The sequence below is a fragment of the Phocoena sinus genome, chromosome 5, assembly GCF_008692025.1.
Source record: "Phocoena sinus isolate mPhoSin1 chromosome 5, mPhoSin1.pri, whole genome shotgun sequence".
In the NCBI taxonomy this organism is placed as follows: Eukaryota; Metazoa; Chordata; class Mammalia; order Artiodactyla; family Phocoenidae; genus Phocoena; species Phocoena sinus.
Window position 1 is genome coordinate 103777295 of NC_045767.1, and position 12647 is coordinate 103789941.

Here is a 12647-nt window from a genome sequence, read left to right on the forward strand (position 1 = left end):
CTGTTATGTTATACTGTTGCAAAGTTTAATTGAATTATTAAAAGGACACTCTAAATTTGTTTCTGAAATTTAACTCAGTAATCTATCTCTGGATGAAGATCAGATGCTCCATGATCTGCAACCAGGAGATTAGCACCAGGCTATGGTCATTTAAAATTAAAGGCTCCCTTATATTGGGGACAATTAAACCACACTAGGGATAACTGGCCTAGTAACACTAGGAAATTTCACTAGATGTCTTATGGCCAATGCCAACATATAATTTCTCTTAAAGATAAGGATTGGTACAGAACAGACTAAGTCAGACGACTTGGAAATGTACTGGGCAGGACCTGATGGAAGTTCTTGACTTAAATTCTTACTTATGACCTTACTAATACAACTATCTATGTTACTTTTTAAAATATTGCCTGTTTTACAAAATTGTCTCTTGCACTACCAAATGTGTGACTGAGCCTCTGATAAAATGTTGATATATAGCTCCATATGAGATCAAAGATTGTAATAATGTAACTCTAGATATGGGAAGAAGCAAGAAGAGGGAATATTTTCCTGGACCATAAGAGACTATTAAGACAGGTGGTCCAGAGACTTTTGGCTACTGTGCCTAGGCCAGTAATAGCACATTGAGTGGCCTATCAGTGAAATCTTCGCCAGACCTGGGAATGAGTATTCCCAGCACCGTGGGGTGAAATGACCATGAAATGCCCCCCAAACCATGGTCCAATTCATGACTCTGAAGGGGACCTGCCAACAGAAAATTGGCACTTGCCTTCTACATCTGCAAGGATTAAATCAATGACCACTGCAGCCACAGTGGTCAACAGACACTGAAAGGAATTCAGGGTGAAGATCAGGAATGAGGAACTCCATGCTCTGGGAAAAACTGGCAGAACAGACCTTCAGATAGTTAGATACTTTCAGGAGAAGATTTTATGAGCCCAAATTCTTGCATCTTCTCATATCTAGTAAAGCACTGAAATCACTAACAGTGGCATCTGTTTTGGCCGTTATGGAGAGAAATGCAATTGCAAGTCAAAATGGAGTAGCTGTGGTTCAGACATCCAATGTAATACTAGGGGGCATTATGGACGTGATTTCAGACAAGTCCTTGTATTTCTGAGAACTTGAGTTTTCTGAGCTGTGTCAGACTTGGGATGACACCAGCCATTCTCAAAGCAGTGTCTGCTGGCAGACATCGGTAGCTGCAACCTTATGACCTCGAGGTCTCCCCTTGCAACTATTAAATTTTTAGATAATAAAATTGCTTTAGATTAGATGTTAACAGAAAAAGAAGACATGAGTAGTGGCCAATAGTTCCTGTTATGTATATGTTAATCCATATCAGAAGTTAAAACCTACTTAGATAAAAGTAGACAATTAGTTACTTGGGTACAAATCTCCCTAAGGTGTGAGGTCCAAACTGGGTTTCAGGCTTATTCTCCTGGATTCCTCAGGGAATGAGATTTATTTTGTCCACTAAAACTCAAGTTGTCACTCCTCCAAATACTTCTAATTGGGTCTGTTACACCAAAATGTTGGACAAAGGGATTGAGATCTTAATCATACAAGACTCAGATCCAGGACTTGGAACTCAGAAATATTTCCAATTTGGTGTCTATTCCCCAAATTGAAGCAGGACTGTGCCCCATTTCTGCAGGAAGTGGCCAGAGCTGTCATCACCCTCAACCATCGCCTTTGAAATGTTGAGGACTATCAAAGAAAAAGGGAGATTGAAAACAAGCAGGACTCTGTGGGTCTCCCAGGTACAAATCCTTTCTGTGCCCTCTGTTTCTGTAGGATATAGGCTTCATCCCAAATTTTGCCTTCCTTTTCTGGGCCCAGTGCTGATCATCCTGTTAAGCGTCCTGTATGGCCCCTGTATGTTTTAACTGTGTACAAGGTTTATCTCCATGGTCCAACATGGCCCAACAGTTTCAGATTAAATTTTTGTTACTACAAGGGTAGAAGCTGGTTTCAGACATGGAATACCTCGATTTAGATCAGAGAGAGAGAGAGACTTCTACTCTACTGGACAGGATGGCACCCACTCCCAGCAGGAAGTAGTTACAGAAGAAAGAGGCCTCCACCCCAATTCCCAAGAAGTATCTTAAGTATGAAGTCTCTCAGTGGGCAGTTGGTAGGGAACTGCTGACCAAAACCACCTTCCTTGGCCAGACACAATGATAACCACTTGCCTGAGTTGTCTCACAACAGAAAGTCTGGATAAAGGATGCAGTGCTGCCATCAAAAACCAACTGGGACGGCTTCCCTGGTGGGTCAGTGGTTGAGAGTCTGCCTGCCGATGCAGGGGACACGGGTTTGTGCCCCGGTCAGGGAAGATCCCACATGCCATGGAGCGGCTGGGCCCATGAGCCATGGCCGCTGAGCCTGCGCGTCCAGAGCCTGTGCTCCGCAACGGGAGAGGCCATAACAGTGAAAGGTCCTCGTACCACAAAAAACAAAACAAAACAAACAAAAAATCCAACTGGGAGAATTTGGAGGGCCAAAAGAAGCGGGGAGAAGACAATATGTCCTGCCAACTTCCCATAAACGCTCACAGTGGAATCCACCTTGGCTGAAGGATGTGTGCACCACCAGGAAGGATCCTGAGTCAGACCAAACATGGGCCAAGGAAGATGATTGGCCAGAGACAACCTGGAAACTAACCCCATTACCTTAAAACCTGAGACTGCGAGCCAAGTGACAGAGCAGTTCTCCTAAGTTCCCTTACCCTGCTGCTCTCTGCCCGGGTGCCCCTTCCCAATAAAGTCTTTTGCTTTGTCAGTATGTGTGTCTCCTCAGACAATTTATTTTCTGAGTGTTAGACAGGAGCCCACTCTCAGGCCCTGGAAGGGGTCCCTTTTCCTGCAACATTTTTCCCATCAGATGAACAAAAGTTAAATTGATCCTTCACAACCAATTGGCAAGGATTGTGAAGGAAATCATATACTATCATTGGAAATATTAATAGATACAGATTTTCTTTTTACACTTAAAAAAATTGCAGCATCATAGGACAAAATAGACTTGATTTTTTAAAACAACATGCTTCAATTTTATCAATAAGACTTATGAGGGAATATAATTTTGGGTGCAGGTAGTGTTGCTACAAGTCTCCTGAGAGACCTGATTTAACCTTGCTCTTCAGTGAGGCCATGTCATAATTTCATGCAGCCCTTACTTAAAATATGCCCCCCTTATTCTTGATCTCCACTCCCATTCACTTCCCCCACTGGGCACCTGAATCTCATTTGTCTTTAAGAACGGATTTTTCTTCTAAATATGAAGTACTGCTTTGCGTGTATAAGTGTTAATTTACTGATATGTTCATTTTTATGTATATACTGTATAGTAATTAACTTATTATGTTGGGCTTTGCTTTATAGTTACTGGTATTTACTTAAAAGCAGTATTGGTATTTGCTTTTACAGTACCATGTGAATGACAGTAATACTTTATTTTTCAGAAATTGTGTTTTCTTTGCCTGCAGTCTACCAGTATTCACTAGTAATAATATATTTCATTTTAATGATTTATATTTTATCAAGTTAGTGGAAGAATACCACACTTCTCCAGTATTGTTTCCAAAAGGATTCCATTACATGTTATACTGAATTCACATGAACACAAAAGTATGTTTTTAGTGTTGGGGAAAAAGAAATTTTCCTCTACCCTTCTAGGTTGTTCTGGCTGGTCTAACTGTCACAGGAATGTGGACCCCTTCCAGGGCCTGAGAGTGGGCTCTTGTCTGACTCTTGGAAATGAATTGTCCGAGAAGACACACGTGCTGACAAAGCAAAAGACTTTATTGGGAAGGCTCCCGAGTGGAGAGCAGGAGGGTAAGGGAACCCAGGAGGACTGCTCTGTCACGTGGCTCGCAGTCTGGGGTTTATGGTAATTGGGTTAGTTTCTGGGTTGTCTCTGGCCAGTCACTCTGACTCTGGGTCCTTCCTGGTTGTGCGCAGGTCACTCAGCCAAGATGGATTCCAGCAAGAAGGATTCTGGAATCTTGGTAGGACATATTAACTGGAGCCTCTTCTCTCCTATTGAACTTCCCCGAATTCTTCGGGTTGATGATAGCTTGTTAGATCTGCAATCCTTACCAGGACCTCCTGTTGTAAGAGAACTCATGTAAGTGGTTACTACTGGGCCTGGCCAGGGAGGGTTGTTTCAGTCATTGAAACAACTCAATGTAACAACTAAATTGACATGAGACATATTGTATATTAACGCATATATGTGGAATCTAGAAAAAATAGTATAGATGATCTTATTTGCAAAGCAGAAATAGAGACACAGATGTAGAGAAAAAATGTATGGATACCAAGGGGGAAAGCAGAGGGTGGGAGGAATTGGGAGATTGGGATTGACACATATACACTATTGATACCATGTATAAAATAGACAACTAATGAGAACATACTGTATAGCACAGGGAATTCTACTTAATGCACTGTGGTGACCTAAGTGGGAAGGAAATCCAAAAAAGAGGGGATATTTGTCTATGTATAGCTGATTCGTTTTGTTGTACAGTAGAAACTAACACAACATTGTAAAGCAACTATATGCCAATAAAAATTAATTTAAAAATAAATTGACATGAAACAGATTGACAGAAGATAATCAAATGAAGTTCAATAACATGGGTACATGGGAGAGGCCCAGGAAAACTGAGTACCTCACCAAAATAGCCAAAGCTTCACCTCAAATACATCTTCAGCTAAAGACAAAAGAGGATGTTGAGGGTTGGAGGGCCGGTAATGGGAGTTGACCAGGAATAGCACAGTAAACAAGGGTCAGGTTGTTTATGCAGATTTAACTCCTTGCTTCTTTCATTGATAAGAGTTTCTAGAGATTTGGTCATCCTCCTCTTTCTGGTACAGAAAGGGAGACACCCTTACAAAGGGACATTTCGCTTATAAATGTAGATGTTTCTTAAGGGTAACTCCTGCTTGGCGTTCACAGTTTTCCTGAATGTCTGCAGTTTCTTAGAAAATAAACAGCTGAAAATAATTGATATGCCAGAAACATATTTTGAGGTGGCAAGTTTCTCTCCCCTACATCAGCTACAACATCTTTTTTAACTTTCTCTTCAGCTAAATCTTTTTTTAATCCTGTTAAGTAAAAGCTTATACAAAGTAGAGAGAATAGGATAATAAACCTTCATGCAGTCACCACCCAGAGTGATTATCCTTTCTACAACTTAAGAATCACTTTAGAATTATGTTCTATATATATAAATAGAATGGACTTAGATTGTTTCTCAAGAATTTCCTTATGAAGTCAGTCTGCATCTATGAACCAGAGCTTGAGTAAAAAAAGGAAAAAAGAACATTGCTCACCCCCTGGCTCTACAAGGGTTAAGAGGCTACCCACAGCAGTCACCTCCCCCAACAGTGGACCCTGTTAGTAATTCAGGGTGAAAACCAGGATGAGGCACTCTGTGCTTTGGATAAATGAGCCCCTAGATAGTTAGATGCATACCTCAGAAAGAATTTTCAATGATCCCAGATTCTTGCATCTTCCTACACATAGAAAAGCACTAACTTCATTCACCTGAGATACCTTTTTTTGTGACTTGAAGTAATATAAGCAGATAGGTTAGGGTGTCCTTGGCAAAAGATGATCAGGCATGGCTTTCTTGACATAAGAGAGACTGTTTTGACCTAAGCCATTTTGTGATCTAAGCCTGGCCTCAATGCTTGCCCTTGAACAAGTCTCAGTAGTCAATGATCGTAAGGGAACAAATGAATGCAGGAACAGAGAAAAGGTAGTCAAACGATAGTGCAGTGATAAAGCAGAGTCCTAGTTCCTCCTCAAAGGATATATGTAATAATACACTTTTGCATTCTGCAGGAACTAAGGCCCCCCACCCAGGTGGAGGATGGAATGAGGATGTTGACACTCTTGACTTCAGTCAACTAAAGTTTGGAGTCTGTTGACCTTTACCCCAGTTCTATACCAAATTCTCCTCTGCTTGAGCCCCTTCATGAATATGCATGTACCCTTAGCTTAAAACCTCTCAGATTTTGCTGTTCTGGGATACACTGCTTTGGGAAGATCCCTGCTGTTCTCCTTACTTGCTGCAAGTAATAAATCCTTCCTTCTCCTGAACTTTGGTGTGGTTCTGTCTTTTGACACCCACCGAGAAGCAAACCCACTTTTCTGATAACATAACATATAATACCACAGCAGATTGAAGGCAGAAGCAAATATGGTAAGCCAGATGTCTTCTATTAAGCCAGAAATTAAAGATGTTGGCAAAAATGTAAAACAATGTCACTCTTCTCACTATTTGTATTTTAGAAATATATTTTTCATATTAATATGTGATGACTATTATTTTTAAGTGACTTCAATTTTTCTGTTTTATTCATAATAGCAGCTATCAATTGACATTACCAACATAAACAAAACTTCTTTTAGGGTCCTGATTAATATTTAAGGGTATAGGGGAGGAAAACTAACTTTGCCTCTACCCTTCTAGGTTCTTGGCTAAAAACCCCCTGTAGTAAAAAAACAGATTAACAGGAGAAAAAATAAACTACGTATGCCATCTACATCTGGCAGCAGCACAAAGACATGGAAATAAAAAGGTAGCCAGAGGATTAAGATTTATATACCATCCTGAGCTATGGAAAGGGACGGGAGCCTGGGATTGCCAAGGGGGAGCAGTTCCTGGGAAGGTGAGAAGAGGAGCTGGTAAACAAAGGTTGTTATCCTTGCAAGAGAGGTTATTTCTGCTAGTAGCTATTCTACTAGCTATTCAGGCCCCCTTTCTAATGAAACCCTCCTTACCAAAGGGTAACTTCTACTCTGTTTTCAGAGCTTCTATGTCTAAAGTTTTACAAAATAGTCAGCCCAAAATACTCTTTATGCCAAAGAGGCTTATTCTGCTACCCTTCAGTGTAAATGGGTCTTGAGATAAAAAAGTGAGAACCACTGCTTTAAAGTTCTAAAAGGAAGAAAAATGGATGAAGATGGATCACAAGAGAAAAGTTTGCCCTTGAACCTGGAGAGGTGACTCCTTGTCTTAAAAAGAAGGTAAAGAGCATGGATTCCCATCTGATTCAGGTCTTACAAACTTATTACAGGAAGATGAGGGGTTTCCTATCTGATAGCCTATATATTTTATCTACATATCTATTCACTTAGTTTCTTTCTTGGTATAAGTTACTGTAAACAATGTTTAAAGGGTTCCAGTTTCAAGTCATGTTTAGAAAGTCACTTCCTATACCCAGATTGTAAACATGGTCTCCAATATTTTCTTATATATTTATGTGAGGGTTAATTTTACTTGTCAACTTGACTGGCTGTGGGGTGCCTAGGTTAAACATTTCTGGGCAATGGAAGTAGATGAAGTCACAGGGTGTGAGTAGACAGAGATGACAAGAGGGCCCAGGACTGAGCCCTTGGTCATTCCAACCTTGAAAATCCAGGGAGAGAAACTTCGGATGCCAAACAAAATGGAATAAGCCTGCTATAGTCTACCTCTCCCACCAATTTTGATCTCAGAGAGGCAGCAGTGGGCAGTGGCTTGAAGCGAGGTCTTAGTTCTCTGCCCAGGAATCAGACCTGGGGAGCCTGGATGAAAACCAGGAAGTCTTGACCAGCAAGGTCTAGAGGCTAGAAGCAGATTTCCCTGGCTCTTGCCCCCGGTGAAAACTGCATTTCTCAGGAGGTAAAAACTGTAAAAACAGGTCCAAGGTATATTATTAGAGACACAGCACAACAAGTGGGAGAGCACACAGAGAAACGGTCTGTTTATTTAAGATAGAGGCAAGGTAGAGATACACACCCAGAGAGAAAGGGTGTGGGCCTCCCCGGTAATGAGGAGGAGTGCAGTAAAGAGGCTGTTAAATCATTTATATAGGGCAGTTCTTCCAGGTCTTTGTTTACCCTTAGCCAATTATCTGGTTTCCTTTTCCACAGCTGACCTGCCCTAGGGCCCTCCCCAACACGAGTGCCCAACTTTTTTCCAAGATGGAGTCCAGCCCAGAGGCCTAGGGGGAGCCTTGGCATCACCTCTTCTAGGGTGGTGCCCTCTCCTTTTTGACCTGCAAGGGGCCTTTCTGCCCACGTGCAGTGTCTCCCTTGCCCCAAGGATGGGAAATATGTGGCCTCCTCATCTTTACTCCAACAGGGTTTAGCCCCTCTGTCCTCCGGAGACAAAGCCTGGCTATTTACCCTGTTTCTGTAGTTATTTCTCTTTCCAAGAGCAAACAGGAGGCAGGTTGTAAATATCTAACCTGGAGCCCACCTATCTCCTGTCTCAGGAAATGCAAACAGGAGGCTATTTGTAAGTGTCTGGCCTGAAGCCCATGTTTTTCTCACCCCAAGAAATGTAAACAGGAGGCCAGCTGTAAATGCCTAGCCTGGAGCCCATCTATCTCCTGCATCAATTTCAACTGAAACCTGGACAAAATACAAAAAGCAGTTACCTGAGGAGTCTGAAAAGTAATTAAGGGCAGGCGGACTGGGGAGGGAAGGTAAAGTGTAGAGCAAGCTGTAAGGTGGCAGTGAGTTTCCTGGGGTTTCCTTCCTTTACTCTCAGCTTTGACCCAAGAGTGGGATGGTGAATCGAAGATGGCAAACCCTTGGAGAAAGACCCTTCTAGTGAGAGGACAGGGAAAGGGCACATGGAGAGTGTGAGTTCTCGCCTTGCTCTGCCTGAGACCAGTTCACGACCCAGCAGGGAAACTGCACTCCCGGGCTACAGAAACAGGGGAAAGAGACCACTTCTTACAAAGAGTGTGTGTGTGTTGGGGGGATGGAGTCTCCTGTTATTTTTTCTCTTTTGCCACTTTGTCCTCAGGGAAGGCCCGATTGCTCAGAACTGCGCAATAGCATGGGAGGCTAAGTTTGCAGGAAAACACCATCATTTTGTCCACATGTAATAGGAAAAGAAAGTCAGCGAGTGTGGGGGAAGCAGGTGGGACCTGGAGAAGGGAATTCCCTAACTCTGTGGATAGCACCAGGCCCACCTCTAGCTGCTTTGAGAAATGAGCTGCAATGTAAACCCACAGGAAGTCCCAGACATCTCCTGAGTGGCTCATGCCTGGGGCACATCCAAATATATTAAAAGCCTCTTAAAAATCAACAAGAAAGCAAACAACCCAGTTTTAAAAATGGACAAATGACTAGAAAGGACATTTCATCAAAGAAGATAAAGAGATGGCAAATATGTGCACGAAAGATGCTCAAAATCCTAGCCATCAATGAAATGCAAATTTAAAACAAAGATACTACGACACACCTATTACAATAGATAAAACTTTTAAAGAGTGACAATGTCAAGCTCTGGCCAGTAGGCCGAGGCTGGAACTCAAGTTGCTGGTAGGAGTGCAAAATGGCAGTTACTTTGGAAAATAGTTTGTCAGCTTCTTTCAAAGTTAGACCAGGGCCGCTGTGGCGGAGGAAGCGGCACCGGTGGTGGTAGCAGCAGCTACAAGCTCCCTGTGCCGGGGCGCTGCTGCACGCACCCCAGGAGCCGCCCGCCCCGCTGCCCTTGGAGCTGCCTGACGCCGGCAGCTTGTCTGTCAGCCCCCAGCCCGGCAGCGCCCCCAGGAGTCCTCCGACTTGCCTTCGGCCTTTTGCGCCACCTGCAGCCTCAGCCCCAGCTGTAGGCACAGCCACCGGCACAACCCCAGCCCCAGGTCCTGCTGCAGCTCCTCCGGACACAGTCCCTGCGCCGACACCCTGGAGGTTGGGATGCTCTTCTCCAAAATCAACTTGCTTGCCCACCTGCGCGTCGCACCCTGCCACGACCTTCACAGCACCAAGCTGGCACCCGGCAAGGAGAAGGAGCCCCTGGAGTCGCAGTACCAGGTGGGCCCACCACTCAGGCATCAGTGTCGCCGACAACTTGCCGGTGACCAGCAAGCACGTGGAGAAGGACCGGATCTCCGACTGTGGAGAGCTGCCTAATGGCACCCGAGTGTCTGTGGAAGTGGTTCTGCTGAAGAAGGTGAGCTCGGGCTTCCCCGGCGTCATTAGGCTCCTGGACTGGCTCAAGAGGCCCGACAGTTTCGTGCTGATCCTGGAGAGGCCCGAGCTGGCGCAAGACCTCTTCGACTTTATCACGGAAAGTGGGGTCCTGCAGGAGGAACTGGCCCGCAGCTTCTTCTGGCAGGTCCTGGAGGCACCGTGACATCAAGGACCAGAACATCATTATCCGCCTCAATCGCTGCGAGCTCAAGCTCATCGACTTCGGGTCAAGGACGCCGTCTACACGGACTTCGATGGGACCCGAGTGTACAGTCCTCTAGAGTGGATCTGCCGCCATGGCTACCATGGCAGGTCGGCGGCCATCTGGTCTCTGGGGATCCTGCTGTAGGATATGGTCTATGGAGATATTCCCTTTGAGCATAATGAAGAGATCACTGGGGCCAAGTTTTCTACAGGCAGAGGCTCTCTTCAGGGTGACAGCATCTCATTAGATTCTGCTTGGCCCTGAGACCATTAGATCAGCCATCCTTCGAAGAAATCCAGAACCATCCGTGGATGCAATATGTCCTTGCCCCAGGAAACTGCTGAGATCCATCTCCACAGCCTGTCACCAGGGCCCAGCAAATAGCTTTTCCGGAAGGTTTTCCCCTCTCTGTCAGATGCTCACGGGAGGGGAAGTATCTGTTCCCAGCGTCCCAAGTACCAGTGACACTTCTCTCCAAGCAGGACAGTGCTTGATACAGGAACAACATTTACAACTCATTCCAGACCCCAGGCCCTGGAGGCTGCCTCCCAAAGGGAGGAAGAGGGAGGAAGAGACTCCACTCCAGCCGCCCTAGGCCTCGACTCCTCCCACAGATGCTCTCCTTCTCATGGAGTCCAGCATCGCTGGACTCTGCAAAATCCCCGGGGGTGGGGGGCTGGGCGTGTGTCAGAATCCTGCCATGGAACTGTTCCCTTCATCAAGAGTTCTGCTGAATGCGTGATGGGTCAGGTAGGGGGAAATCGGGGTGGGGTGGGATAGGACTAGCACCATTTTAAGTCCCTGTCACCTCTTCCGACTCTTCTGAGTGCCTTCTATGGGGACTCTGGCTATGCTAGGAAAAATACTTGAACTTGCATCTTTTACCTGTTGCTTCTCCAAAAATCTGCCTGGGTTTGGTTCCCTCTCTTTCTCCCCCACCCCTTCCCCCCATCCTTCATATGAAAGGTGCCATGGAAGAGGCTACAGGGCCAAAGGCTGAGCCACCTGCCCCTTTTCCACCTCCTTTAGTAAAACTCCCAAGTGAACTGGTCTTCCTTTTTGGTTTTTACTTAACTGTTTCTAAGCCAAGACCTCACACACACACAAAATGCACAAGCAACGCAAATCCAAAAAAAAAAAACTGTAAATGTGTGTACAGTTGGCATGGTAGTGTACAAAAGCATTGTAGTTGATCTAATTCTTTTTTAATTTTGCCTTTAAGTTATTTTACCTGGTTTGTTTGTATTGCTTTGGCTTTTTTTGAAAGATGCGCATTTTAGCCTGGCGATCAATGTTATGTATTTATGTATTTTTTTAATTGGTTCCCTTCCTGCTTCAAGCGTTCATGGCTGCCACCATAGTTTTCTTTTCTTCTTTCCTCCTCTGACTTGGGGATATTTTGGGGAGGGCTTCAGCGCTTGCTCTGCTCCTTCATAGGGTGACAGGACTCAGGTGGGACAGCTGCTGCAGCTCCCTGACTGCTGCGGGCCCCCTGGCCTGGCTTCCCAAGTGGGTATGGGGTTCGTGGGTGATGGGGGAGGGGCGTAGCTGACTTCTGTATATAGGGTGGATATATGAAAAGCAGTTCTGGATGGTGTACGTTCTGCATCCTCTCTGGGGCTGTGTTTTGAGCAGCATGTGGTCTTCTGGTTTTATCTGCGTGAAATACTGTACAGGGGAATAAAAGAGCTTTTTTTTTTTTTATACTTGGTGTTTTTTGAATAAAAACCTTTTGTCTTAAAATAAATAAAGTTAGACCATATGATCCAGCAATCCCACTCCTAGGTATTTACCCAAATGAAATGCAAGTTTCACTTCAGGGAAGTTCACACAAAAATCTTTACACAAATGTTTACAGCAGGTTTATTCATAATCACCCCAGTCACTTCCTTTTGGGAAGCAACCCAAAAGTCACTCAACTGGGAGATGGATAAGCAAACTGTGGTACATTCCTGGAATACTATTCAGTAATGAAACAGAATGAACTATTGGCACTCAGGACATGGATGGATATCAAATGTATTACGCTAAGCAAAAGAAGACAGACACAAAAGGCTACATACTGTAGGATTCCATTTATATGACATTTTGGAAAAGATAAAACTATGGAGGTGTGGAACAGATGTATCCTTGCCCACAGTTAAGAGTGGGGGTAAGGTCTGAGTATAAAGGGAATGTAGAACTAGGGTATTTTGGGGAAAAGGGCTGCTGACACTGTTCTTTCTCTTCATTGTTGTAAGAGTTTCCTATAGCTGCTATAACAAATTACAAAATTTGTGGCTTAAGACAACACAAATTTACCATCTTACAATAAAGATGGTAAACAGTCCTAAAATCAAGGTGTTGGCAGGGCTGCATTCCTTCTGGGGGCTCCAGGAAAGAAATGGATTACTTCCATCTTGCCTTCACCAGCTTCCAGAGGCAGCCCACATTCCTTGGCTCAAGGCCCCTT

The 12647-nt window shown here is 44.3% G+C and overlaps 1 pseudogene; it reads left to right on the top strand.

The window, feature by feature from the left end:
* The first annotated feature begins 9699 nt into the window (after positions 1-9699).
* Positions 9700-10579, top strand: LOC116754558 (annotated as a pseudogene).
* Positions 10580-12647: the final 2068 nt, after the last annotated feature.